At 44.5% G+C, this 26,342-nt stretch overlaps 1 protein-coding gene and 1 long non-coding RNA gene across 2 annotated transcripts in view; one reads left to right on the top strand and one right to left on the bottom strand.

Moving 5' to 3' along the window:
• The window catches only part of LOC126203645 (uncharacterized), a 461,213-nt gene that overhangs the window by 256,872 nt on the left and 177,999 nt on the right, over positions 1-26,342 (bottom strand). The gene's annotated exons all lie outside the window — the stretch shown is intronic.
• The window catches only part of LOC126203646 (uncharacterized), a 48,565-nt gene continuing 44,712 nt past the window's right edge, over positions 22,490-26,342 (top strand). Inside the window, exon 1 of the long non-coding RNA XR_007540326.1 lies at positions 22,490-22,676. This is a non-coding gene — a long non-coding RNA (uncharacterized LOC126203646). The remainder of the gene's footprint in view (positions 22,677-26,342) is intronic.

Here is a 26,342-nt window from a genome sequence, read left to right as displayed (position 1 = left end):
TTCCTTCAATTCGGCCAACTGGCGGTGAATCGAGGAAGTACAGTACATACTGACGAAACTAAAATGAGCTCTAACATGGAAAGTAAGCGTTTCCGGACACATGTCCACATAACATCTTTTCTTTATTTGTGTGTGAGGAATGTTTCCTGAAAGTTTGGCCGTACCATTTTGTAACACCCTGAATATTTTACCAGGCCTAGTAACGACACTAAACATGAACAACAGTAATGCACGTATGTATGTATGGTGTCTGTTCTTTGTAAGATGTCCAAAAGAACAGACACCTTAAAATGATGTTTTCTGTGCGGATGCACTTACTTGTCTGAATTCTTGTGCGACTCATGTGAATAACCGCGAGCAGATGGGGGATAATGGACTCTAGTGTGTGGCATGTAGGAATCTGGGGAGGGCAGGAGATGTGATCAGGTGGCTTAAGTGATTAAAGGAACTGCTATAGAGAAGTGGAGCATCCGGATTCGAGTCCCGGTCCAACACAAATTTTCACATGTCGCCATTGGATTTATTACAATGCCTATATGTAGCTGTGTCTGTGAGATTTCTAACACTAGGGCAGTCTGGTGGGCCCTTCTACCAGTCACAGAGGACTGCCACTCTAATCGTTTACTTCCCATCGATGGTGTACAGGTACACAAAGTCACACTTGACATCCAGCCAAGTCTTCTGGATGCTTCATTAATTAATTTATTTATTTTCAGGCAGTATAATTTGTAGTCAGTTTGGAACTGATTTTGTTAAATATGTGCTTTATCAACTAGCTGTCTACCTGCCTGTTGATATCGCTGTGGAAGAGTCCTGCATTAAGATTCTTTAGTTTGATGGAATGGTAGACATCACTGTCTTCCCAACTCCTTTGTCGCGTCCGTCCTGCTCCGTCCACCCCCCTTTATCTGCGCCCTCTTCCTCTATCGGTTACCCCCCTTCCCCCCTCATTTGTTCGCCCGCCGCCCCAGACCCATAGGCAATTGTACTCTGTAGTGCAATATTTTCCGTGAGTGTTCAGTGTTGTGCGTCCCATTTTTAAAGTTCTGCGAACAGAAACCAGACTGTCGCCATGTCTTTTAATTGTGCCTGTTGTGAGGAAAGCAAACCAAGAACAGCAGTTTATTGGCAGAACACTTAGGAAGTGCAACAGGTCTAAAATAGATTGTTTGTACACGCTTGCCTGTCCTATTCTGGCGTACTGCTGTGTGGTGAGGGATCTACTCATCTGGGACTGATGGAAGACATCAAAAAGCTTCAAGAAGGGCAGCTGAATCTGTATGTAATTAAAATGGTGTTACTTGAAGTGAATAACAAATACTACAAGAGAAATTATGAGATTTCAATGGTGCCACTAGAAGTTGAATTTTTTCAAACGTTTTATTGCCACTAACTTTCCACCATGACAAGTTAGCGCCACGCGACTGCAATCCAGCAGCTGTCTTTTGAGACACCAGCAGTATATATATGGCTTTTTTGTGTCAGAAAATGTTAGAGAATAATGTGTTGAGATTCACAGAAACTGGAATTTGAAGAATCTACTTGATAAAATGATATGCAGTATAAAAAATAGTTTTTGAGAAGCTTGTAAAAATATCTTTCCACTATGTGTACTGGAAAATTATTAAAATGCAAGTGAGGTAGTTTTTGTGAGCTGGATATATGTGTGGTTTTACTGAACTCACAAGCAGTACATATTGGGCGTTTCATGTTGTATGATAACAAGCCAGATGAAAGAGTATACATTAATAAGAGCAATATTATTATTTATTATTATTCATATATGGACCCAATAGGACCATGCGAGGTACAATCAATCAATGTCACTTTTGATGGTTGGCCTTTCTTTGTGTCCAAATTTGTTTCATCCTTTCAGAATGAAGTCTTTTTCTTTCATCAGACCATGGTGTTCCATTCCATTTTCTAATCTCCCGCTGACAAACTTTCCTATGAAATATCTTTTGTCTGAATGTTTTTCTATATGTAACATCTGCCTGAGTTATGCTGACTACTTTAAGATCATCCTTAATTGCAGTGATCCATTTAAATTGCTCAGTTTTGCCTTTACTTCTATTTTTGTTGAGTTTTACTATTTGTTTTGTCATCCTAGTGGGTCCCATTCCATTAAAGTGCGCATAAAATTTAAATCTTGATTTTCTTATGTCACTATTTATGTCCGTGTATTCTTCTATTTCCTTATTACTTCTCAGCCTATGAGTTTCTCCATCAGTAATTTTGGGGCCTAATATTTTCCTAATAATATTTCTTCTTTCTTTTAAATTTCTTCACTATCCCTCTTTCTATTTAAAATTAAAGTTTCTGCTCCATAAGACATTCAGGTTTGATTACAGTGCCTAAGTTCACTGAATTTAGAAAGAGATTTTTTATTATAAATATGTTTTTCATGCCTCTAATGAGCATGTGATAGCAAATTTATGCCCTGAATGCATATATGTTCATATCATTTGGTATATGGGTAATACTTGTTTTGTAAATAAATTACATTGAAGGTACACCAATAAATCTGAATAACTAATAACAGAAGGCCATTTCCCAGCAGCTCAGTTTATTTCACAATTCGAGGAAAGTAAAGAACTGTGGTTAATGTCAACTGGCCTGATGTATTCAGTTTAGATTCTAGCTAAACATATTAGATTATGAAAGGCTAAATATCAGGTGTATGCAATAGTTTGTATAAATGATGTAGCCATTAAGGGGCAGGGGAGGGTAGTTGTCCCTCTCTTCTTGGCTACAAAAAATCACCACAAATCAAACTTGCACCATTCCTAACCAAGCAGACAGATGCCACAACATGTCATGCATATTCATTAACAGAAAGTGTTTCCAGAATCATTTACTGTGGTATCCCAAAACTATTTTATCATTTATCCAAAAATTAATATTTACTATCTTTCTGCCCCCCCAAGCCCAAAACTCAGATTTTGAGTATACACTTGCTTTGTACTTTTTGACAGACTCAATGAAAGACTATGAGTAGCAACTGCATACACAAGCATGAGTTTTGTGGAAGTCCTGCAGCATCATGACCAGCACTGAGTCAACACTGCTGGGAAACAAGTGAGCAAAGAGTTGAACAGGGTGCTGTTAACTGAAATAAAATCTCATATGTGTGCTGTGCCTGTCACCACAGTTGGGAGATAGGAATATTCTAAACACCAAACAATGTATACATGTAGCCTTGGAGTGCTCAATCACCACGTATATCTCCAATTGAGCATGTATGGGACATCATCAGTTGACAACCAGCTTTATCCACAACCAGCATTAATTATCCATATATTGACTCTGACCAAGTGCAATAGACATAGAACTCTATTCCACAAACTGATATCCAGTAGCTGCTCAACAAAATGAATGCACATTTGCATTCAACATTCTGGCAGTTATGTCAGTTATTAATGTATCAACACTTCACATCTGCAATGGTTTTTTTCATGTTTATATTAACCTGTGATCCTGCAACATAATCACTTAAATATGTTACCTAGAAAAGAGTATTCCTGAAATTTCATTATTCTACAGTTATTATTTCTTGGTGTTGGAACTTTTTATCCATCAGTGACTGATACTACCAGTTCCACAAAACCTTATTTTACCTAGGAGGATATTGTGATTTACACAATCAAACAGCTTAGACAGGTCACGGAAAATCCCAACCTGTGATGTTATGTTGTATAACGTAAATAGGTCAGTGTGTTACTTGCTGTTGTGAGCTTTGCTTCTCCCTGAAAACTATTGTACACAGCCATTATTGAAAAGAAATTGTTTCACTACTATGGTGGGCTCAAAATAGCAAATTACTCCTATTAGGGTATAACTTTCCAGCTGTTTATGGCAGCTTATGCTTCCTAATGTTCATTTCACTGAAACTAGTAGTGAATGGAAATTGTGCAGATGAAGGTCCATGATGAATTTTAACGATTATTATCCAGCTGAATATCCCCATCTGCAAACATACATGATTAAAAACATACCTACTACCTGGGACTGATCATGTATAACCCCTCCATTTGAATCAACAATGATGTTATCCTGTTCTCTGGCCTGCTGTCCAGTCCCTCATTTCACTATGTTCTATATAGGATTACATTCCATATAGATTATGTCTGTTGTTGGAATGATTTTTGATGTAAGGTGCACATTTATTGATTTTGAAATGACTTTCTTAGTCACCTTGCATCATTTTTGGAGTATGCAACTACTGCAGGATCTTTACGTGTTCTTGCCAACAGATACATTTCCCTTCTCCTTTCACATTATGCTTTAATTTGTCTAGTAATCCATGTTTCTTTACTTGGATGTTTAATGTCCTTTCTGATAATTTTACGAGGAAAGCTGTTTTCAAACAACAATATGACTTTATCACGAAATAAATTAAATTAAACTGTCCTTAAAATTTGTTGTCTCAGAGTCATTAATTATTCTAACTGATTTCCACTGTGGAGAAGAGACACTGTAAGGCACTACCATGTGTATCTTAACTAACTGTGCATCATGATCATAGACTGTACAGTTATTTTCTTGCTTTGAGCTTCATCAAAGAAAACACTATCATTTATCGAACATTATTCTCCTGTCTTTATGCTCTCATTTTGGAAATTTAATTACTGATATCAAACTGTGAATACCAAATAAGGTTTCCAGATGACTTTTTCCATATTCACAAAATGCACTTTGAAATAACCACAGTCTGTTAACTGCTTCTTTTTGTCTCATAGATAGTGTGATAAGGAATCCATATGCCCCACTAACAGATCAAAATTGCCCAGTAGAAGTCTGTATACAGTTACAATTAAGGCTGAACTATTACTCAGTATTATTGCACAAGCATTCACTTCTACATGTTGATTTCTATAGAATCTACTCATTTCAATGTTTTTGAACTTGTGTTCTGCCTTTATATAATTATGTAGAATCTTATCCTTCATGCACATTAATTCTACATAAGTAAGATTAAGATGCCAGAGTGCAGCCTTTATATATAACTGCTTTAACTGTGATGTCATTTAGTGTTCAGACAGGCACAAAACACAGCTCTCGCTAACTTTTTGAAGCAAATGAGGATCCATTTTACCTTATTACTCAGTCCTCTAATGTCCTGATGAAGAAGCTAACATTATTTTTCTATGCATTGTAAAACATTTGCATTGATGGACTGTTCCATGAGTTCTTGGTAGAATATTTTATACATTATGAACGAAAACACACATGACACCAATGTAATATTATACAATATTGTCGAATACTAGTAACTTCTTTCACAACAGGTTGCCTGACTCTTTCGCTAACCTAAAACAGTTCCCCACTGACACAAATAACCACAGGGATTTTGCTTTGCATGATTGTGGCCCCTTGTGCATAACTTTCAAGGTCAGCCAATTTATCTTTTCCCTTCTTAGGTGTAGACCATGTTTAGTACATCAATGATATTGTGGCGGCAGCACCGTCCAACGCACGAAGGGCTGAACTACGGCACTGCCGACACAAGTAGGGGCAGCTGTACCGTTATGCGGAATTTCGGCAACGGTGCGTCGCACACCGGACCGCACAGGAACAAAGCTGCCCCCAGTGCGAGCTAGTCGACGCGACGCGACACACGTCTGCCCAGTTCTTCCGCCGCGGACCACGTGCATCGAGTCAACGTGACTCCGCCGTAATTGCGTACGCGCGGTCGCAAACGCAGTCGCCGTTAAATTGCCTTTCGTTTCTTCGCGGACGTTACGGCGCCTCCGGTCGCGCCAGGAGCAGAACATTTGGTGACGCGGCCTTTTTGCCTCGTTCGGTCCACGCGGTCGCGCCACGGCTCGTCACTGGAGTGTACACCCTCCGGGATCGGTGACCGAGCCGTGCCGTCAGTGCAACGCACCCGTATAGACGGACACTAGTGAAGATTGTTATGTGACATTTATTGTAGCGGTAGGAAAAATAAATGTGTCCTGTCCAGAAACCGCTTTAACCGCTTATTGCCACAAAGCCTCTCCCATGAGCATAGTGCGTGGGCGCGGCGATAAATGCCGGTTCACTGCACATGAGCGACTGTAAGTGGGAAAACCACACGTTCCCACTTCACTGGTGACCCCGACGTGATCTGATGCTAAAAAACACGTGGTGATGAACGTTCGTCGGTACGAGAGACGTGGAACCGCGAGTAGGCTTGTGCGTATACGCCCGCGCCGAACAGTGCTCCGTATTAAAAAATTTTTTAACTAACTTTTTGTTGTATTGTTTTTGTGCGCGTATGTTTTGATCGCAGACTGCTTAGTGTTATTTTTTTTTTCGTGTGTTTCCCTTGTGTTATTTTCGCTGTGTACTTTCCTCTTGTACGAGGATTCGACTCTGAACTAAGATGGCGACACTAGAGGAGTTACAAAAGACCGTCGAAGAACTGCTCGCACGCAACACGAGGCTAGAGAGTGAGCTCAGTGTAGTCCCAGCTCAGGTGCAGGCAGTGATAGCCGCAGAGACGGAGATGCAGCTGGACGCCGTCGCTAACTTGGCCGACAGGGTGCACGACGCGCTGACAACGGCGCCTAGCACCGCGGCTGCGGCAGCTTACGACTCCGTCCCCCCACCTCCGTGGCGGCAAGCGCCTCCCGCACCCGCATTGGATGCCGACCTGCACCAGCTAGTGCAACACTTGACCGCACAGGTGGCAGCTCTCTCGACGCAAGTCGACCGGTTGGTGCGTTCGCAGCAAGAGGGCAGCACGCGCCGCAGCGGCAGCAGACCGGGCGACAGGCGGCGCGCCTCGAGCGGCCGGCAACGCAGCAACAGCCGCTCCAACGGTACCCCGCAGACGTCACAGCACGCACAAAGTGGCTGCTGCTGGTACCATGCCCGCTTCGGCAACGAAGCAACCAGGTGCCGCGCTCCTTGCTCGCACCCAAATGCCAGCTGCGACCGGACCTAGGCGCACCCGGCTGCAATATGATTTCGAAGCGTCTGTTTGTTGTGGAACGGGGGGCAGGCGTGAGGTACCTCGTCGACACGGGTTCGGACCTCTCGATATTCCCCCGTTCTATGTTACGAGACCGCAGGCGGGCCGAGGCACTCTGCCTTACAGCGGCGAACAATTCCACTATTAAAACTTACGGCACACACTGCCGCAATATAGATCTAGGCCTACGGCGCACGTTCTCGTGGACTTTTACCGTAGCCGACGTCAATGAGCCGATCCTGGGCGCAGACTTTCTCGGCCACTACGGGCTACTAGCCGACATCACAAACGGCCAGCTCATCGACGCCACGACTAATTTAAAGATAGAGGGACAGCGCCGGCAGGCTGCATACTACAGCATTAAACCCGTGAAGTGCCCCGGACCGTACACTGACATTCTGGAACAATTCCCCGACCTCACCCGCCCAGCCGGTGCACCGAGAGACATCAAACATTCGACGGTGCACCACATAATAACCACACCCGGGCCCCCCACATCGTGTCGCCCACGTCGACTCGCGCCGGACAGACTCGCAGTAGCAAAGGCAGAGTTCGAGGCCATGCTGCAGCAAGGCATCGTGCGACCATCGAGCAGCCCATGATCATCGGCGCCCCTGTGGGGAGTATCGCGCCCTTAATTCGCGAACGGTGCCGGACCGATACCCAGTCCCACACCTTCAAGACTTTAGCTACGCCTTGGCGGGCTGCGCGGTGTTCAGCAAGATTGACTGCGCAAAGGCGTACACCCAAATTCCGGTGGCGCCCGAAGACATCGAAAAAACAGCCATCGTAACGCCCTTTGGGCTTTTCGAAAGCCTGTTTATGACTTTCGGTCTTCGGAATGCTGCCCAGACTTGGCAGCGGTTCCTGGACGGCGTCTTGCGAGGCTTGCCATTTTGCTTCGCGTACCTCGACGACATCTTGGTGTATTCCAAGTCGCCCGAACTCCACCGCCGCCACTTAACGACCGTCTTTCAGCGCCTGAGCAAAGCCGACATCGTTATTAACCCCGCTAAATGCGAGTTCGGTGTGACGGAAATAGAGTTCCTCGGCCATTTAATTACGCCCACCGGTTCGACACCGCTACCGGAGAAAGTGAAGGCAATACAGAACATGCCGCGTCCGCAGACGCACAGAGAATTACGACGTTACCTCGGCATGTTGAACTTTTATCGTCGACACTTGCCCAACGCCGCAGCCGTACAAGAGCCGCTGACTAAGGCGTTACAAGGTCCTACCTCCAAAGGAAAGACCCTCGTGAATTGGACAGATGCAATGGAGCAGAGCTTCACGGACTCAAAAAGGAATCTCGTGGAAGCGACGCTGCTCGCACACCCGGTACATGACGCGGACTTAGCTGTAGTCGTGGACGCCAGCCAGGCCGCCATCGGCGCGGCGTTACAACAGCGCGTCGGTGGGGGTTGGCAGCCTCTCGGTTTTTTCTCCAAAAAGCTTTCCGATTCGCAACGTGCTTGGAGCGCTTATGACCGAGAGTTGCTTGCGGTGTACGCGGCGGTGAAATACTTCCGACCGTCCATAGAAGCCCGACAGTTCATCATTTTCACCGATCACAAACCCATTACACACGCATTCGAGAACAACCACACTAAGTGTTCACCGCGCCAACTCCAGCAGTTAGAGTACGTGTCGCAATTCACGACTGACATTCGTCACATTTCGGGGATAGACAATATCGTCGCCGATTGTTTGTCCCGAGCGTGTGCAGTTATTTCACCCCCTGTGAACTTTGAGGACGTTGCCCAAGTACAGGAGAGTGACGAAGAACTGCACCGCTTCCGTCACGACACTTCCAGCGGCCTGCACCTGGAGCTGGTGCCTGTCCCCGGCTCCGCACGGAAGATTTGGTGTGACACCTCAACCGGCACGCACCGACCGTTCCTCCCGGAGAAATTCCGGCGCAGTGCCTTCGACCGTGTCCATGGACTGTCACACCCCGGCACCAACACCACTGCGACGCTCGTGGCTGCGCGTTTCGTCTGGCCCGGGCTTCGGAAGGACTGTCGCGAATGGGCGCGCACTTGCACCGCATGCCAGCGCGCCAAAGTCGGGAGGCACACCCACGCACCCGTGGGCACCTTCCCGACGCGACACGCCGTTTTGCGCACGTTCACGTGGACCTCGTCGGCCCGCTTCCTCTCTCACAAGGCAAGCGGTACCTCCTAACGATGGTGGACCGTTTCACTCGCTGGCCGGAAGCAACGCCCGTCGCGGACGTCACAGCCGAGACCGTCGCCACCGCATTCGTCGACACCTGGGTGGCACGCTTCGGATGTCCCAGTCACGTGACAACTGATCGCGGCCGCCAGTTTGACTGCGCGTTGTTCACGCACGTCGCCAGACTGTGTGGCACCCGGTTACACAGGACAACCAGCTACCATCCGGCGTCGAATGGCATGGTCGAACGGTTCCACAGGACTCTCAAAGCCGCTCTAACCTGCCACGACACCTCATGGCCAGAGGCGCTCCCACTGGTGCTGCACGGCCTGCGAGTCACGTCGAAGGAGGAGATCGGCGCGTCACCTGCCAACCTCGTTTACAGGCAATCTCTGACAATCCCGGGCGATTTTGTCGAAGATATAAGACTCCCACGCGACGCCGTGGCACCCACTCTGGCGGAACGTCTGCGCAGTCACATGGCCGGCCTCCGAGCGCACGCACCGACGCGGCACGGCACCGGGAAGATATTCGTCCGCGCCGACCTGCAGCGCTGCACGCACGTCATGTTGCGTACCGACGCAGTACGGCCACCTCTCCGACCGCCCTACAGTGGACCGCACCGCGTGATCGCCCGAGGAGACAAAACGCTGGTCCTCGAGTGCAACGGAAAGCCGTCGACATTGTCAGTCGACCGTGTCAAACCAGCCTACGTCTTGCCCGCTCCGTCAGCCACGCATTTCTTTGACCCGGCAGAAGATCTGATCACAGACGACACTCCCTCTGCCAGCGGTCAGACGGAACCCGCACCCGGAGCCGCCGGTGACGCGCAGCTGCAGCCTGCTGTCATCGCGCCGCCACGTGCGCCTCCCACCACCACGACCAGGCAGCTGGTACGGCCGCCCGGACCGTGCCCACCACAGGCGCCCCGGTCGCCCCCACCACAGCCGCCAGCGGACTACGTCACGCGCGCTGGCCGCCGCGTCCGATTCAAACGGCCGTGCTGCGTCGCCAGCGCGCCACGACACCCAAACCGGGAATCACGCGCCCGAGCCGCCGAACGCCGTCAGAATTCGGCGCCCACGAGCCGCCGTCCGCTGTAGAGACCCGACCTCCAGCTGCAAGTGCCTTCGGCCGGTAACTCCAGTCGAGCTCCGGACACCGTCTCCTGCGTTCGTCACAGCTCCTGGACCCGCGTTCGCGTCGTTTGCCTCCGCCGCGTCGGGCGTTGAGGCCGGATCGGCATCCGCGCCAGCTTACCGCATTCGCTTCTCCGTCGAGCTCCGGACATCGCGCGCCACACCGCCCGGCTTGTCCGTAGCAGCTCCCGGACCCGCGTTCGAGTTCCGACGGCAACGCACTCGCGCAAGCGCCTTCGAGACGTCACCACCAATGACCTGCAATGCGCGCCTTCACGCGCATCGCTACGGACAGTCGCAGCCAGTGCCTGCTGCCGCTGTCACTAGTCGCCAGCACGAGGACACGCCCACCGCACGCTCGCCGGTCCGGCGCGCTGACGTCACGGGCCGCCGCCCTTCCGACGCCGACCGACCCCCACCAAAGCTGCCGCACTGCCATCACGCAGCGCGCGAACTTTAAACACACGCGCGCCACCGGACGATCGCCGCGTTTTCGCAGCTACGGAGCTCCGCTCTCCAAGGGGGGATCTGTGTGGCGGCAGCACCGTCCAACGCACGAAGGGCTGAACTACGGCACTGCCGACACAAGTAGGGGCAGCTGTACCGTTACGCGGAATTTCGGCAACGGTGCGTCGCACACCGGACCGCACGGGAACAAAGCTGCCCCCAGTGCGAGCTAGTCGACGCGACGCGACACACGTCTGCCCAGTTCTTCCGCCGCGGACCACGTGCGTCGAGTCAACGTGACTCCGCCGTAATTGCGTACGCGCGGTCGCAAACGCAGTCGCCGTTAAATTGCCTTTCGTTTCTTCGCGGACGTTACGGCGCCTCCGGTCGCGCCAGGAGCAGAACATTCGGTGACGTGGCCTTTTTGCCTCCTTCGGTCCACGCGGTCGCGCCACGGCTCGTCACTGGAGTGTACACCCTCCGGGATCGGTGACCGAGCCGTGCCGTCAGTGCAACGCACCTGTATAGACGGACACTAGCGAAGATTGTTATGTGACATTTATTGTAGCGGTAGGAAAAATAAATGTGTCCTGTCCAGAAACCGCTTTAACCGCTTATTGCCACAAAGCCTCTCCCATGAGCATAGTGCATGGGCGCGGCGATAAATGCCGGTTCACTGCACATGAGCGACTGTAAGTGGGAAAACCACACGTTCCCGCTTCAATATTATGTAAAGAATAAATTGGTACTCTCCTTATAGTGGAGATGATGTGTCACAGACAGACACAACAAAAAGACTGCTAAGCAAGTAATCTTAAAGCCAAAAGGCCTTCTTCTGAATTACACACACACACACACACACACACACACACACACACACAAAATCATGCAAATGCAACTCTGGCCTCAGCAACCAGAGACAGTGGTCATGTGTGTGTTGTGTTTGCACATATGCGTGTGTTTGTGTATGTTTGTGTGTGTGTGTGTGTTTTGTCCAATTCAGAAGAAGCCCTTTTGGTCACACACTTACTTGTTTAGCAGTCCTTTTTTGTGCCTATCTGGGACTTGAACATCTCCATTATATGTTGAGTAGCAATCTTCCCTTTCTTTAATATTAAACAATGGAAAATACAGGATGGAATAATGAAAATATTATGAACAGGATAGCGGTAACTCACTGTAAAGAGCAGAGATTCTGAGTCACATATGGACTCAACGAAAAGACTGGCAGCAAGTAATCTTCTGGCCAAAATGGCCTTCATCAGAAACAGATGACATACATGCACACATGCAATCATACAAACGCAACTTTCACACACATATGACCACAGTCTCTGGTTACTGAATCCAGACTGTCAGCTTCAGAAAAATGGTTCAAATGGCTCTGAGCACTATGCGACTTAACTTCTGAGGTCATCAGTCGCCTAGAACTTAGAACTAATTAAACCTAACAAACCTAGGGACATCCCACACATCCATGCCTGAGGCAGGATTCGAACTGGTGACCGTAGTGGTCGCTTGGCTCCAGACTGTAGCGCCCAGAACCGCATGGCCACTCTGGCTGGCCTCAGCTTCAGAAACTAGGGTTCATGATCATGTGTGTGTCAGATGCTGTCCAGATGGGTACATGTGTGTGTGAGATGCTGTCCAGATGGGTACTGGTTGGTGGTCCTATGATAATTATTTGGTGGCATCTGAAGATGAAATTTTAAGCTTCAAAATCAGTTGTGAAATAAATTAAGAAAATTACTGGCAACTGAAGTTCTGTAAATGTTATTGCAATGATGGAGGAGGAAGAAAAGATGAAGAAGTTGTCTGCAAACAAAGAAGAACACAGTTTGATCTACTGTCAAGATTATATTATATTAAAATGTAAATGGACAGATAAAAAATCTACTCTACAAGCGGTGGCAGGGAAATATATGAACAAAAATGTTTAACTTTCACAGGCTTTTGGAGGCTGTGGCTCCTTCTTTTGGCAGAAGAGTTGAAGGGGAAGGAAGAGGGGTGAAGGGAAAGGACTGGAGTGATTTAGGGAAAGCGGTACAGTTTAGAAAAGTCACCCAGAAACCTAGTTCTGGGTGACTTTTGCAAATTGTACCGCTTTCCTGTTTGCGTTACATAGCACCTGTAATGCCAGTTTTATTCCGGGCACCACTCTGTCTGGAAGGTGAATCTAGATCAAGAAGTGATCACCAGTAAAAGTCATCAACCACTTTCCAGTGAGCAGTGTGCATGTGGGCTGGGGAGCACACAGAAAGATAAAGAACGACACTAATGCATTGCTGCAGTGAATGCTCCACCCTCTGTTCAGGTCTGTGTTGTTTACAAAAATAGTCACTCCTTCTTCAGCCTTCTCTGTCCTAAGGTCATATTTTTTGTGCTAGCCACAACCATGTAGTCCAAGGGTGTCATATATCTTAAAATGTATATGTTGAAATCTTACGCACTTTGGTTTTCCCTGATCTAATAGACATATACCCACCACATGTGCCCAAAAGTAATTGATTTCCCACTGTAGTATGAAAGCCGCCTTAGCAGTGAGGTTTTTCTGCTGTTTTTCCCATTGTTATTCCTCCTTGGTGGGGAGTCTGCAACGAGGGAGAGGGAGTGTGAGATGAACTTGCTGATCTCCAAGGCAGACATCGACATTGATACTACCTATAACATGGTTATCATCCGATCCATCAGATAAGATGAAGGTCGCATAGCCTGATGGTTTTGGTCCGTTGTTTCTCATCCTCAGGTTCAAGTTTTGGGACATTGGTAAGGCTGTTTTAACAGACTTTTTTCTGTTTCTCTCTACCATGAAGGTGTATTATTCTTCCCAACAATATGTTCTGCAGCCACCATTGTTTCCGTTGTATGTTGAAAGTTTGAGGGTACATATATAACTGTAGGTTGCACTCTGTTCAGCTGTCAGTGTCTGGTTGCCACTACAAGTCTTTTGTACAGGCTGGTACAGTTTCGAGATGAAGGAATTCACTGAAGTAGGTGGCTGTGTGGCCTTGTGTCTTCTTCACCTCAGTGTATGAGATGTGTTGGTAAACTTTAGCTACTGGATTCTGTACTCTTCTTGAAATACCATTTTGCTTCCTCCAAAATGAATGGTAATTGACACACATGTGTGGGGTATTCATTTAGGACATCATTCATGAGCAGCTGAACCGCATGTTCCGCATATAAGCTGACTTTTGCAAACCATAGTGGTGCGATGTGCTGACATTTAAAGCTGCACTTAACATGAGGTACACTTGACAGCAAAATCAGTGGGTGACTCCTGAATACAACCAATGTAACATAGCTATGTTGCATCTCCTCTGAACATCAAAATCCTGTTAGTTCAGCCTTCTGACTATACACAATGAATACCGCAAGAGACCACTGGATGACACTGCTCATTATGGCAGTCAGTTGAGATGTAAACTAATACCATCATACAACAAATATTAGAAAACAAGTTATCAAACAATAGAAAATCTATGATGGAATGTAACAGTATGTGTGGCTTCAGCTGCCAGAGGCTGTAATCACGTGTGTGTGTGTGTGTGTGTGTGTGTGTGTGTGTCTCATTTATTTTCAACAAAGGCCTTGTTGGCCAAAAGCTTATATTGTGACAGTCCTTTTGCCATGCTTATCTTCGACTCAGCATCTCCACTATATGGTGAGAGAAAACAAGTTATTGTAGATGAGACAGTCCCTAATGCATTTAAATTAAACTTCAATAGAATATGTGACACTTCAGAAGTCTTATCCTGCTCATTAAATGACATGAGTTGTTGTTCGTGATACGAATCTGAACCCACTGTTAATCAAACATAGCTTTCATGTCTGATTGAGACTCTACTAAATTAGTGAATAAAGTATGTTGTTGTAATACTTCCCTATTTGGGTGTAATGATAGTTTGTTTCCTGGTCCACTCATATCTACATCTTTCCTGTCTCGGCATTCTGTCCCAGCTTGGTCACCCATCATCTACATCTTTCCTGTCCTATGGCTCTGTTCCAGGATGGACATCCAATATCTCCATCCTTTCTGTCCTAGAATTCTCTCTCAGTTTTGGTCATCCATCTTCTACATCTTTACCACGGTATAAGTTTCTGTCCTGAAGGATGCATAATCATTTTTTGAATGACACATTTATAAGCACTGTATACAGCCTACGTTATTTATCCATAATTTTGTGCCATTGGCTTTGCTGTGGTGAATACATTGATTCGCATCAGATTAACAAAGTTAAGCTCTTTGAAGTGTGGCAAGCATTTTGATTAGGTAAACTGACAAAGGCTGGGAGAATGCTATGCTGACTCCACACACCTCCATATATACATTGGACAATGCCTTGACGCTGATGTTGCTACAGTGGTTGGTTGATAGTGTTGGGTCTTCCATAGCATGTTTAGACAGAGTTTAGCTTTCCTCATTATTTTGTAAAAAGCTTATATATAACTGAAATCTTGTATTTCATACATAATTGGATTTTAATCATTTTGTAAAGGATTAGAAGTAAGCTGTCTTGCTTTACTAATACAGGATGTTTTATGTATTTCTCCATGTTATTCATGTATATGTGCGCTGAGAAAAAGTGTAACTGAGAACAATGACACTAGTACCTCAGCCAAACTCTGGGCCTTCAAAATGAGTGGAAAGAGTTCACAATGATGTGTACATTTAAAGAGATTACAGCTGGACAGTGAACCATATAAAACTTGAAAAAAAAAAAATTAAGCAAGAATTTAAGGTAAAAAGTTATAAAATAAATCACCTCTGCTTCAAAATTTCTACGTTAATTTATATGTTTGTCTACCAAACTGTGCAGTACCTCTGTAGTTTTAGTATTCTGATGATGAAATTGGTGCGGTATTGTACTACACATATTCTAAATGTTTTGAATGTTATGTTATATGGCATCGATAGTTACGATGCCACAACGTAGGTTCATGCTCTCATACATAAGTTGGCACTACAAGAGAAGGCTGACTATGCCGACCACAGAGCCCTCAGGTCGATGCTGTGGAGCTCAGTGAGTGCCGTCATGATTTCTGGCCTGTTTTCATCAAGAGTAGACCGCCTGGAAATATTGCTTCTGCTACCGAGTGGGCTAGCTAACTATTGAGACTTTGTATTAGTTAGGTTCAGTTAGAGTTTGGAGAGCAACAAGTACTTATTAGTTTTTGAGATTATACAGAACAGTCATCCAAACTTCACAGGATGAGACATGGACTACAGCTTTACATCTATGTGTTCATCCTAGCCAAAGTTATGTATGCATTTGATATTTACTTGTGTTTTTGACTCTATTAAAAGTGTTAAAGTTACATGCAGTGCCGCAGTGCTTCACCTCTCCTGCTCCTACTCGCTTCCTTCTCTCTCAGCCTGTATTATAGAAGCAGTTCACAGGAGCAGACCCAGGCATCGCCTATATAGGCGGAATACAAAAAAGTGGCGACGAGGATGGTATAAATTTTTTTCTCCTCTTACCTATCGTTTTTGTTTGGTACTGCTTTATCTTTTTTGTGCTATCTCCATGTGACTGAGTGAATGTGCGTTCCCACCCTTCGATCTAAGAAATCATTTTGTGTCAACGATGGCTTCGCAACAGGAACAGGCTTCACTGTCCGATATTGTAAAGTTTCAGGCTCAGCAAATGACGCCACTGCTTGCTGCTGTGAAGGGACTTTTCACACTACAAACCGCCTCAACACCTCCGATGCCCCCACCTGTATCATTTCGTGCCTTCAATCCAGACTCTGAGTGCTGACCAGAATACATTGCACAGCTTGAGGCTCAACTCACCGCATACAACATACCAGGTACAGAGTGTTTGCCTTTCTCATTGCCAACATCGTTGTTGTCTTATACCCTGTGCTCATAAAATTGTTTCCCACCACCCGCACACCCATAAACTAAAACTTTTGCCAAAGTGATAGCAGCTTTAAAATCCCACTTCTGTGACAGTGTAAATGCAGTGGCTGCATGCTACAAATTTTCCCGTCTCCGGCGTGGTCCTACTCAGTCAAATAATTCATGGTTAGCCGACCCTCAGGGCAATCATATGATTGTGACTTTAATTGATCCTGTGGACTCTTCTATATGGATATCATGATTCGGGACGCTATCCATGAGCAACTCCTGAGATTTAAAAACCTGTCTTTGCAGGAAGTAGTAGACTTGCTAGACAGGCAAGCTACATTACATATGGCTACTTCCACATTCAACGTGACCTCGGGTGTGTGTACTGTTAGTGAGGCACAACACATGTCCTCCCGCCCTGCCCCGGCACAGGGAGCCATGCTGCACCACTCATGTGTAAGTGAACAATTTTACAACCAGGCACGCTCTAAGAAACTGAAATCTAGTCTGAATTGCTTTCGTGCCCACCCACAGGACAGTGCCCATCCTGTCATGCAGAGTGTTATTTTTGCAATAAGAAAGGACATGTGCAAGCTGTGTGTAGTAAGAGACACTCTAATTCTCAGACTGTTTCATCTTCATGTGGGCATCACTGCAACGGAAACTGCCATGATCGTTGTTCCCATCATCAGCCTATGGATATTAATGCCATTTTTTCGAAGCTTTCTGCTTCACTTGCTTCTACAGCTCGTAGTATGCATGAACAAGTTTTGCCAGATGCTTCCTCCCACATTCAGCACAATGTGAATAAACTTTTTGTGACTTTGAACATTTGTGGATGTTCTGATCGCATGCAGCTGGACACTGGTGCATCTGTTTCTTTACTCAACAGATCAACATATGACTTGCTTAGTTTGTCCCCACTTCGTTGTTAGCATTCCACACTGAGTGCATTCCCTGGACAGGAAATCTCAATGCTAGGCGTGTGTAGTTTGCAAGACACGTATAGTGCAATGACAATAACTGTGTCTTTTCATGTGCTTCACTGTAGTAATGCTCCGAACATTTTTGGCATGGGCACATTGAACTTTTTTACCTCACAGTTCAGGACAATGTACTTTGCGTCAACGTTTGTAACCTTGCAGACAGTGTGGCCACACTATGCAATGATTTTTCTGAACTCTTTCCTGTGGGCCTTGGTTGTGCCACAAACTTGGCAGCACATATTGTAGTTAGAGACAATGCCATGCCTATTTTCCGGCACGCATGCCCAGAACCACACGCACACCGTGACACCGTGGCTGCTGAACTTCACCATTTGCAAGACAGTGGTGTCGTTGAACCTGTTTCTGCTTTGCAAAGGGCTTTGCGTATAGTGTGTGTGAAAAAACAAAATGGTTGTCTCAGTATTTGTTCCAACTTTAAGTCAACAGTCAATCCCCAGACGGTGGTAGCTACGTTTTCCTTACCATGTCCTGAAGAAATTTTTTTTAAGCTTGGTGCGGGTAAATTCTTTTCCACGATTGACTTGCGGGATGCATAGTTTCAAATTCCACTCAATGAACAGTTGCGGCGATATTTTGTGAGCAACATCCACCTTGGATTGTTCAAGTTTCACCACCTTTCATTTGGTTGTGCGTCAACTCCTGTTATTTTTCAGTTGTACTTGCAGCAGTTGTGTGCCAATCTCCCTGGTTGTTCCAATTATATGGACAATATTGTGGTATCAGGTCACACCCCTGAAAAACATCTGCAGAATTTGCATGCCTTATTTACTGTACTTTTGCAGGCAGGACTCAAGTGTAACAGAGACAAGGGCAATTTTTTTCAAACTGAGATTCGGTATTTAGGAGATACAATTAATGGACAGGGTATCCACCCCTCACCATCACATCTCCATCCAATCAGTGAACTGCCAGCACCCTGGAACTTGAAAGAACTTCAGTCTGTGTTGGGAATAATTACATATTATGTCTGGTTTATACCAAATGCCGTGCACATTGCAGCACCTTTACATCGCCTTTGGCGTAGGAACGTTCCTTTTGTTTGATCTTTGGACTGTGACACTGCTTTCCAGAAGCTCAAATCTACCCTGTTGAGTGATCACTGTTTGATTCCTTCCAATCCCTACAAACCAGTTGTTTTGGCTGTCAATGCATCTTCTCACGGCATCAGAGCTGTTCAGTTGCACCGCATTACTTCTGTTGATCCCCTGGTCACTTTTGCGTCTAAATTACTCAATTCTGCCCAGCAAAACTATTCTCATATCGAGAAAGATGGTTTAGTTATTGTATATGGAGTGACCAAGTTTCATGATTTTTTTGTACGGTCGGGAGTTCTACGAGGGTCAGTCAAAAAGTAATGCCTCCTATTTTTTTTCTACGTTTAATTGTCAGGAAATTTAAATGCAATTACATAGGTTGAAAACCACAACATTGAGGATCATTTGCCATTTTTCAATGTAATCTCCGCCCATCTCTACAGTTTTGGTCCATCTTTGAACAAGGGCATGTATCCCAGCACGGTAAAAATCACACCTCTGCTTCCTAAGCCATTGACGCACGGATGTTTTGACGGCCTCCTCATCTTCAAAATGAATCCCACGATGAGCTTCTTTTAGTGGCCCGAACAGATGGAAGTCTGATGGTGCCAGGTCAGGGCTGTATGGGGGAAGAGGCAAAACTTCCCATCCAATTTTGACAATCTCGTCAGAGGTGTGACGACTGGTGTGTGGTCTTGCATTGTCATGCAAAAGAAGAACATCTGCCATTGATTTTGTTGGGCAAACTCGCTGAAGACGTGCTTTAAGTTTTTTGAGGGTTGTGACGTATTGAACAGAATTTATTGTGCATCCCTGCTCCAAAAAATCAACCAGAATCACACCCTCTGTATCCCAGAAAACTGTTGCCATACTTTCCCTGCCGATCGCACAGTTCTGAATTTTTTCTTCCTCGGCGAGCTTGTGTGACGCCACTCCATTGACTGCCTCTTTGATTCGGGTTCAAAAAAATGCACCCATGTTTCGTCCCCGGTCACAATTTTTTTCAGAAACTCATCTCCCTCCAAACGGAAGCGCTGCAAGTGTTGGGAGGCTATTGTTTTCCTTGCCTCTTTATTCTGATCGGTTAACATTCTTGGAACCCACCGTGCACACACTTTTGAGTACCCCAATTGTTTAATAATCGTGATCACACTGCCTTTACTAAGAGAAATAATGCGACACACTTCATCTGCAGTCACCCGACGGTCACCACGAATGATGTCATCAACTTGCTGAATGTTGTGTGGAGTCACTGCACTCACCGGCCTGCCACTCCGCTTTTCGTCAGTCAACGGTGTTTGCCCTTCAGCTTCCTTACAACGATGAACCCATCGTCTAACAGTGCTGACATCCACTGTCACAACACCATACACCTTCTTCAGTCTTTCATGAATGCGTATGGGCGTTTCACCTTCTGCATTCAAGAATTCAATCACACAACGCTGTCTCAAACGAACATCGATGTCGGCCATCTTACAAACTTCTGCTGTGCTGCCACCTGTTGACACAGAAAGTTACTACTGCAGTGGATTGCAGAAGAAGGTTTGAGGAATGGCGCCAAATTCAAATTTTTCACTTAACTTAATTTCTTTAAGTAGAAAAAAAATGGGAGGCATTACTTTTTGACCGACCCTCGTATTTGGTCACCGACCATAAGCCTTTGACTTTGTTGTTTCACTCGTCAAAGCCAGTTCTGGCCCATACTGCACAAAAGTTGCAATGTTGGCCTTTGTTTTTGTCTAACAACAATTATGAAATTTTGTTTTGGCCTACTGCCCAGCATGGCAATGCCAATGCTTTGTCTCGTCTAGCTATCGGTCCTGATGAAGTGTTTGATTCTTCCGAATTGGCATGCATGTTCATTGATTTGCAAGATAAGGTTTTCGCTGATGGTTTTCCGTTGGATTTTCATTGCATTGCTTTCGCGGCAGCCGCCGATGCTTATTTGCAGATTGCTTCCAGTATATTCGCACTCAATGGCTTCTGCCTGCTATGCAGATTAGTTATCCCCTTGTTCGATGTTACTTTGTGCAGCGTCATAACTTGTCTGTACACCACGGTGTTATTTTGTTACAAACTGACACTGATCAGTCTCATGTGGTTGTCCCTCGTTCATTTCAGTTGGAAATCCTCTGCTTACTGCACGCTGGTCATTGGAGTATAGTGCAGACAAAGCAATTAGCATGTCGCAACTGCACTTGGGTCAGTATTGATAACAATAATTGAGAATTTGCTTGTTAATTGTCGCTCTTGCGTGGAGCACCAATCTGCTCCCTGCAAGTGCTTCTTCACATGGCTGACTCCTACTGCACCTTGGCATCGCGTTCATAACGATTTTGCGGGTTCTTTCTGGGACACCCGCTGGTTGATAGTCATTGATGCTTACAGCAACTTTCCTTTTGTTGTACCTATGTCTTGTACCACATCTGCCAGTACTATTCGGACCTTGACATCTATTTTTTTGCATTGAGAGCCTTTGTGAAGTCATTGTCTCCAACAATGGCCCATAATTTGTGTCCTCTGAGTTTTAAGTGTTCTGTGCTGCTAATGGCATTCACCATCTGACCTCAGCCCCGTTCTACCCCCAAACGAATGATGAGGTTGAACCCTTTGTGCGTACGTTTAAGTCGCAGATGATGAACAAGTTGCTTCCCACACACTCTTGCAAGCATATGCTTTGAAATTTCCTTGCTTCATATCGCTCCCAGGCACGTGGCGCCCATTCCCCAGTGGAACTGCTATATGGCCATGCACAACGGTCGGTATTGCAGATGTTGCATCTGCTGCTGCATGCTTCCACTGCTTTGCCTTGTTCTGCCTGGGCGCCACATGATTTGCTTTTCTATCGTGTTATCTCTGTCAGGCAGCACTGGGAGCAGGGGTGCATTCTTCGCCAGCTTCGCCATGCCTTGTTTGTGATTTCTGGTCCCTCTGGCACTGTCAAGTGACACCGAAACCAAATATGTTCTGTTACGTCCTCAATTTTTTGCTGCTGGTTCTTTTCTGGCAGAATTGGATGCTTCACGGCTTCTGCTGCCACAGCCCATGACTGCTCGCGCCTACGGCACAGGCTCCCCTGACTGCGCCGCTGGTCCAGTCTGCTGCACCGTATGACAGAACGTAAGATCGTGTATGTCAGTAATTTCTTTACGTGTAACGTTTTATGTAAATATAGCCTTTGACTGCGAGTTTAACAACTAAGAGACAGTTATCTTTGGTCATGCGGAAAGGAGGTCGATCTTTGGTAGAGGTGGTGGAAGGGCTTTTGGATAGGAAGCGTGAGCTGGAGGAGGTGTTGATACAGATGTGCTGTAAAACAATGCCTTATTTAATATTTTTGTAGAAGTGTTAAATGTGAATAAATGAATTAAATAGTGATGTGCAGAACTAATGTAACGTTTGCTCTCTAAAAATCAAAATACCACGTCGCCCTACAAACCAGTTAGTCTCATCCAAACACAAAGAAAAACTGCGGGAACATCGCAGTGGAATCACCTCTAGACTTCACGAAGACAACAACGCAGCCATCGATATGAGTTAAGTACCAAACTGTTCGTACTTGTTAACGAGCTCGGACTATAAATTTGAATCTCCTGTAGTGCCTGAAGTCACCATGTGGACAAAGGAGTAGGACAACTCAAAGAAATGTGGAAATCTTAAGAAGAGGTCTGTTAAACTTGGGGGCTCGTCTGGGATATTACAGTTAAATGCGATGGGACTAATTGTGCTTCGTTTGCGGAACGTTACAAACTTTATAATTCGTAAAATGTGAATAACATTGTACACGTTTCCTGGACCAGAAAAACTAGTGTGAGAACCAACAAAGTGCTGGCTTATCGGAGAGGTGGACCTGTGATCGACGTCGTGGTGTGAAAAGATAAGTACAATTCTGCTTTGTTTTAAACTTTTCATGAAAACTGTGTCCAAACACGTGGTGTCATCATGACGCTATCAGAAGAAATTAAAAAGGAAGTTGGAGAAATGTTAGACTCGAACGTGTGTGGTGTAAGTGACGATCCAGATGACTCACAAACCGAAAGAAAACCGGATCAACAGGACTGGGTAAGTTTACTCTTTGCCAGAATGGGAAAATGCAGTCCGAATTAACAAGGGCAATGAACTCAAATAGTGAATTTCTAGAATCGAAAATAAATACATCCAGTGAATCGCTGGAAGCAAAACTGAAAAGCAACGGGGATGTACTGAAAGAAGAGATCTCAAATTTAAAACTTCAATTAGGAGAAAGTTTGAAGGGCGTGAACTCCAAAATTGAAGCTATAGAAAATAAGTTTGTGACCTTAGAAAATAAGTTAGCCACAGTTAGCTCAAGTCAAGGGAAAGAGATTGAAAGGTTAACTGCAGCTCAAAGAACTGTGGAGGAGAGGGTAGACAAATTAAGTCTAGATACAGAATCAAACGTTAACTCCTTAGATGCTGAATTAAATAAGATACAAGAGTCTGTAACATGTAATTTAAGTGTAATAGATAAGAGATTCACTGAAATGCAAGATAATTTTGTGTCTAGAAATTTATGTATGAATGGTGGAAGTGTGTGGAGTAATTCACCTGTAAAAAGTTTTCCTTGTGATAATTTACACCCTGTAGATTTCTTGAGGGAGAAGCTTTGTCTTGGGCAAACCAACATTTTGATGAGTGGAAAACGTTTGATGATTTTAAGAAGAGTTTCTTAAATACGTTTTGGTCTGAGACTGAACAGGGTAGAATAAAAAGTGAATTTTTAAATGGGCCTAGCTTCAGGGGCAGAAACCACTCAATGAAAGACTTTTTCAGGGATCAACTTAGGAAATTGGTACATCTAGATAAACCCTTCGACGAAATGACGCAAATTGATGCCCTTAAAAGGAGGTTACCTGAAAGAATACAGTGGGAATTAGTGCATGGACCTGATGACTGTTTAGACCAGTTTCTAAAATATATAGACAAATTAGACAGGGCAATGGAGAGAAATGTGCAACAGTTTAGTAACGGAAACCATTACAGTGGGAGGTGGAATTCTGATTACCGTGGGGAGAACCCTAGAAGGGACGATAGAGATTTTCGGAATGAACACCAATATGATAGAACAAGAGAGTACAATGCTAATTGGAGAGGGAGTAACTGGGAAAGCAATGGTGTAACTAGGAACAACAGATGGGAAGGTAACAACAGAATGAATACAAATTGGAGGAGTGACAATAGAGGTAGACATCCGGAAAACTCCGGACCGCCTCAATGAGGGTCCACAGCTTTGGGGCGAACAGATTTAAACATAATAGGACCACTAACTTTCACACAAAACCCAATACTGTAAATAACTGTACCATTAACAAACAGGTTAAAAACCAGGAATACCAAGTGAATTATATAAATTTTGATAAAACATTTTGGGATGCTATGTGGCACAGTAGACCACCACAAAATAAACATAGGAGAGATCAAAGTTCTGACTCAATTCTGGATGAGGAGATGTTAAATGATTTTTACAGCTGGGCAAAAAGGGGAGAGCAAGCTAATAATGAAGAGAGTAATAAATGTTTTAGTTCAGAATTGGGGGGGTTGTTCACACAAGAAGGTAATAGTGAATCAGCTGATGATAAACCTAAGCAACAGGAAAAAGAATCAACCATAGAAAGTGAAAAACAGAGAGAAATAGATGAAACTGGCAGTAAAGTATACCATAGTAGTGATGATGTTAGTATTTTTGATGTGAAAAGTATGGTAAGCAAACCAGTAAGTGAGTACAATGTCTTTATTGAAATAAATAATGAAGTCTTGGAACTTGATGATAGTTGTGGTGACGAAGCACAGGAATATGATAAGAATAATGAAGTGACAGCTGAAAATCAATTGCTACATGTCTGTCCTGATGAGTTCATGGTTAATCAAAGTGGTGATAACAAAAGTGAAAATATTGTGAAAGAATTAGATTTGCGTGATAATATTGAAAGTAAAGGAAGCCAATTCTTAGAAATCCTGTGGAACCAGTATAATGAGAGTTGTAGTAGCAAAGTGTTTTGGTATCGTCTAAGTATAATTAGTAGAGTTGTATGCCCATGCTGGTGGGAGAGTAAAAGAAAGAGTCTGAGTGAAAGGTACATAAACAGTAGGGAGATATTTTGTGTGCAGCCAAAGTGTAAACTTGACACTAGTAACTTAGAATCTGAAAATCAGGTAAACCTGATGAAGACTGAAAGGGAAGAAGTAGATGGAAATTATAAAGAAATTGAAAAAGATTTATTATATGAAGTCCCCGAGGGGAAGGCAGATGAAAAGGAATTAGGCTGTCCATACATTAAAATAAGAGTAAATCAGTGGGAAGGGCACTGTCTTATTGATACAGGAAGCCCCATATGTGCAATATCAGAAAAATTTAGAGATAAAATTAGAGATGGTAAGAACTTTGTAGAAATGCTGGTTGTAGGGGTAAAAATCAGAGGTGCCACTGGTAGGCAAAGTAAGGTAGTTAAGAGTCAAGTATTGTTAACGTTTGAAATTGAAAATGTGGAATTTGAGCAGGGCTGCCTTGTGGTCCCAAGGTTAGAAGAAAATATCATTTTTGGCATGGATTGGGTCTTAAAAGTGGGTGTAAGCTTCTCTTGGGAAGATAAGACTGTTATAATTACTGAACCTGAGAAAAATGGTATTCTGAAAACAGAAATGTACATCCTTAACTGTAGTAATTCTTGCAACCATATCAAAGCTGCTGTAAGCAAGGTAGATAATCAAGCCATAAGTGATAACACATCCTTTGACATTATAAATGAACAAAATTTCGAAGAATTAGTCGAAGTCAAATTGAAGGAAGCTGTAAATCTAAGTGAAAGTCAGAAAAATCAGTTAAGAGAAGTGTTATGGGAATTTCAGGATACATTCAGTGAGAGACCAGGGAAGGTAAAAGACTATCGGTGCAGACTTCAACTCAGGGAACATCATCCTTTCTTCCTAAAACCATATGGCATTCCATTCTCCAGGAAAAAAGATGTAGAAAGGGAAATCCAAAAAATGGAAACTTGGGGGATTATAGAAAGAAGTAGAAGTGCTTACAACAACCCATTAGTAGTTGTGTCTAAGAGAAATGGTGGAGTTAGACTTGTACTTGACTCTAGGCACCTTAATAAGTTTTTGATTAGAGAAAATGACCATCCTGACAATATGGATGAACTCCTGCACAAATTTGATAATGTAAAATTTATGAGTAGCCTAGACTTGACATCTGGTTTTCACCAAATACCACTTGAACTTGATTGTAGGAAGTATACTGCCTTTTTGTATGGTGGCAAAAGTTACCAATATTGTGTTGTCCCTTTTGGATTGAATGTATCTGTGGCTGAATTTATCAGAGCACTGGATTTTGTATTAGGTGATGAATTGTCTTCAAAATTAATAGTATATGTAGATGACATTCTTGTAACTGGAAAACCCTGGGAAGATCATCTAAACCTTCTGAGACAAGTCTGTTCAAAATTGAGGGAAGGGAGAATGACCGTAAAATTGGAAAAATGTTGTTTTGGAGTTAATGAACTGAAATTTTTGGGGCATAATATTTCAGAAGAGGGAATCTTACCTGATAAGGATAAACTTGAGGCCATTGTAAACTTCCCTACTCCCAAGAACAAAAAACAACTCAAGTCCTTTTTTGGTCTCACTGAATTCTATAGAAAATTTCTTAGTACCCAAGCTTTAAATGCAAACTGCTTATGTAACTTACTAAAAAAGAATACTGTTTGG

This window comes from Schistocerca nitens, chromosome 9, assembly GCF_023898315.1.
Source record: "Schistocerca nitens isolate TAMUIC-IGC-003100 chromosome 9, iqSchNite1.1, whole genome shotgun sequence".
Lineage (NCBI taxonomy): Eukaryota > Metazoa > Arthropoda > Insecta > Orthoptera > Acrididae > Schistocerca > Schistocerca nitens.
This window is presented reverse-complemented; position numbering and strand designations above follow the sequence as displayed.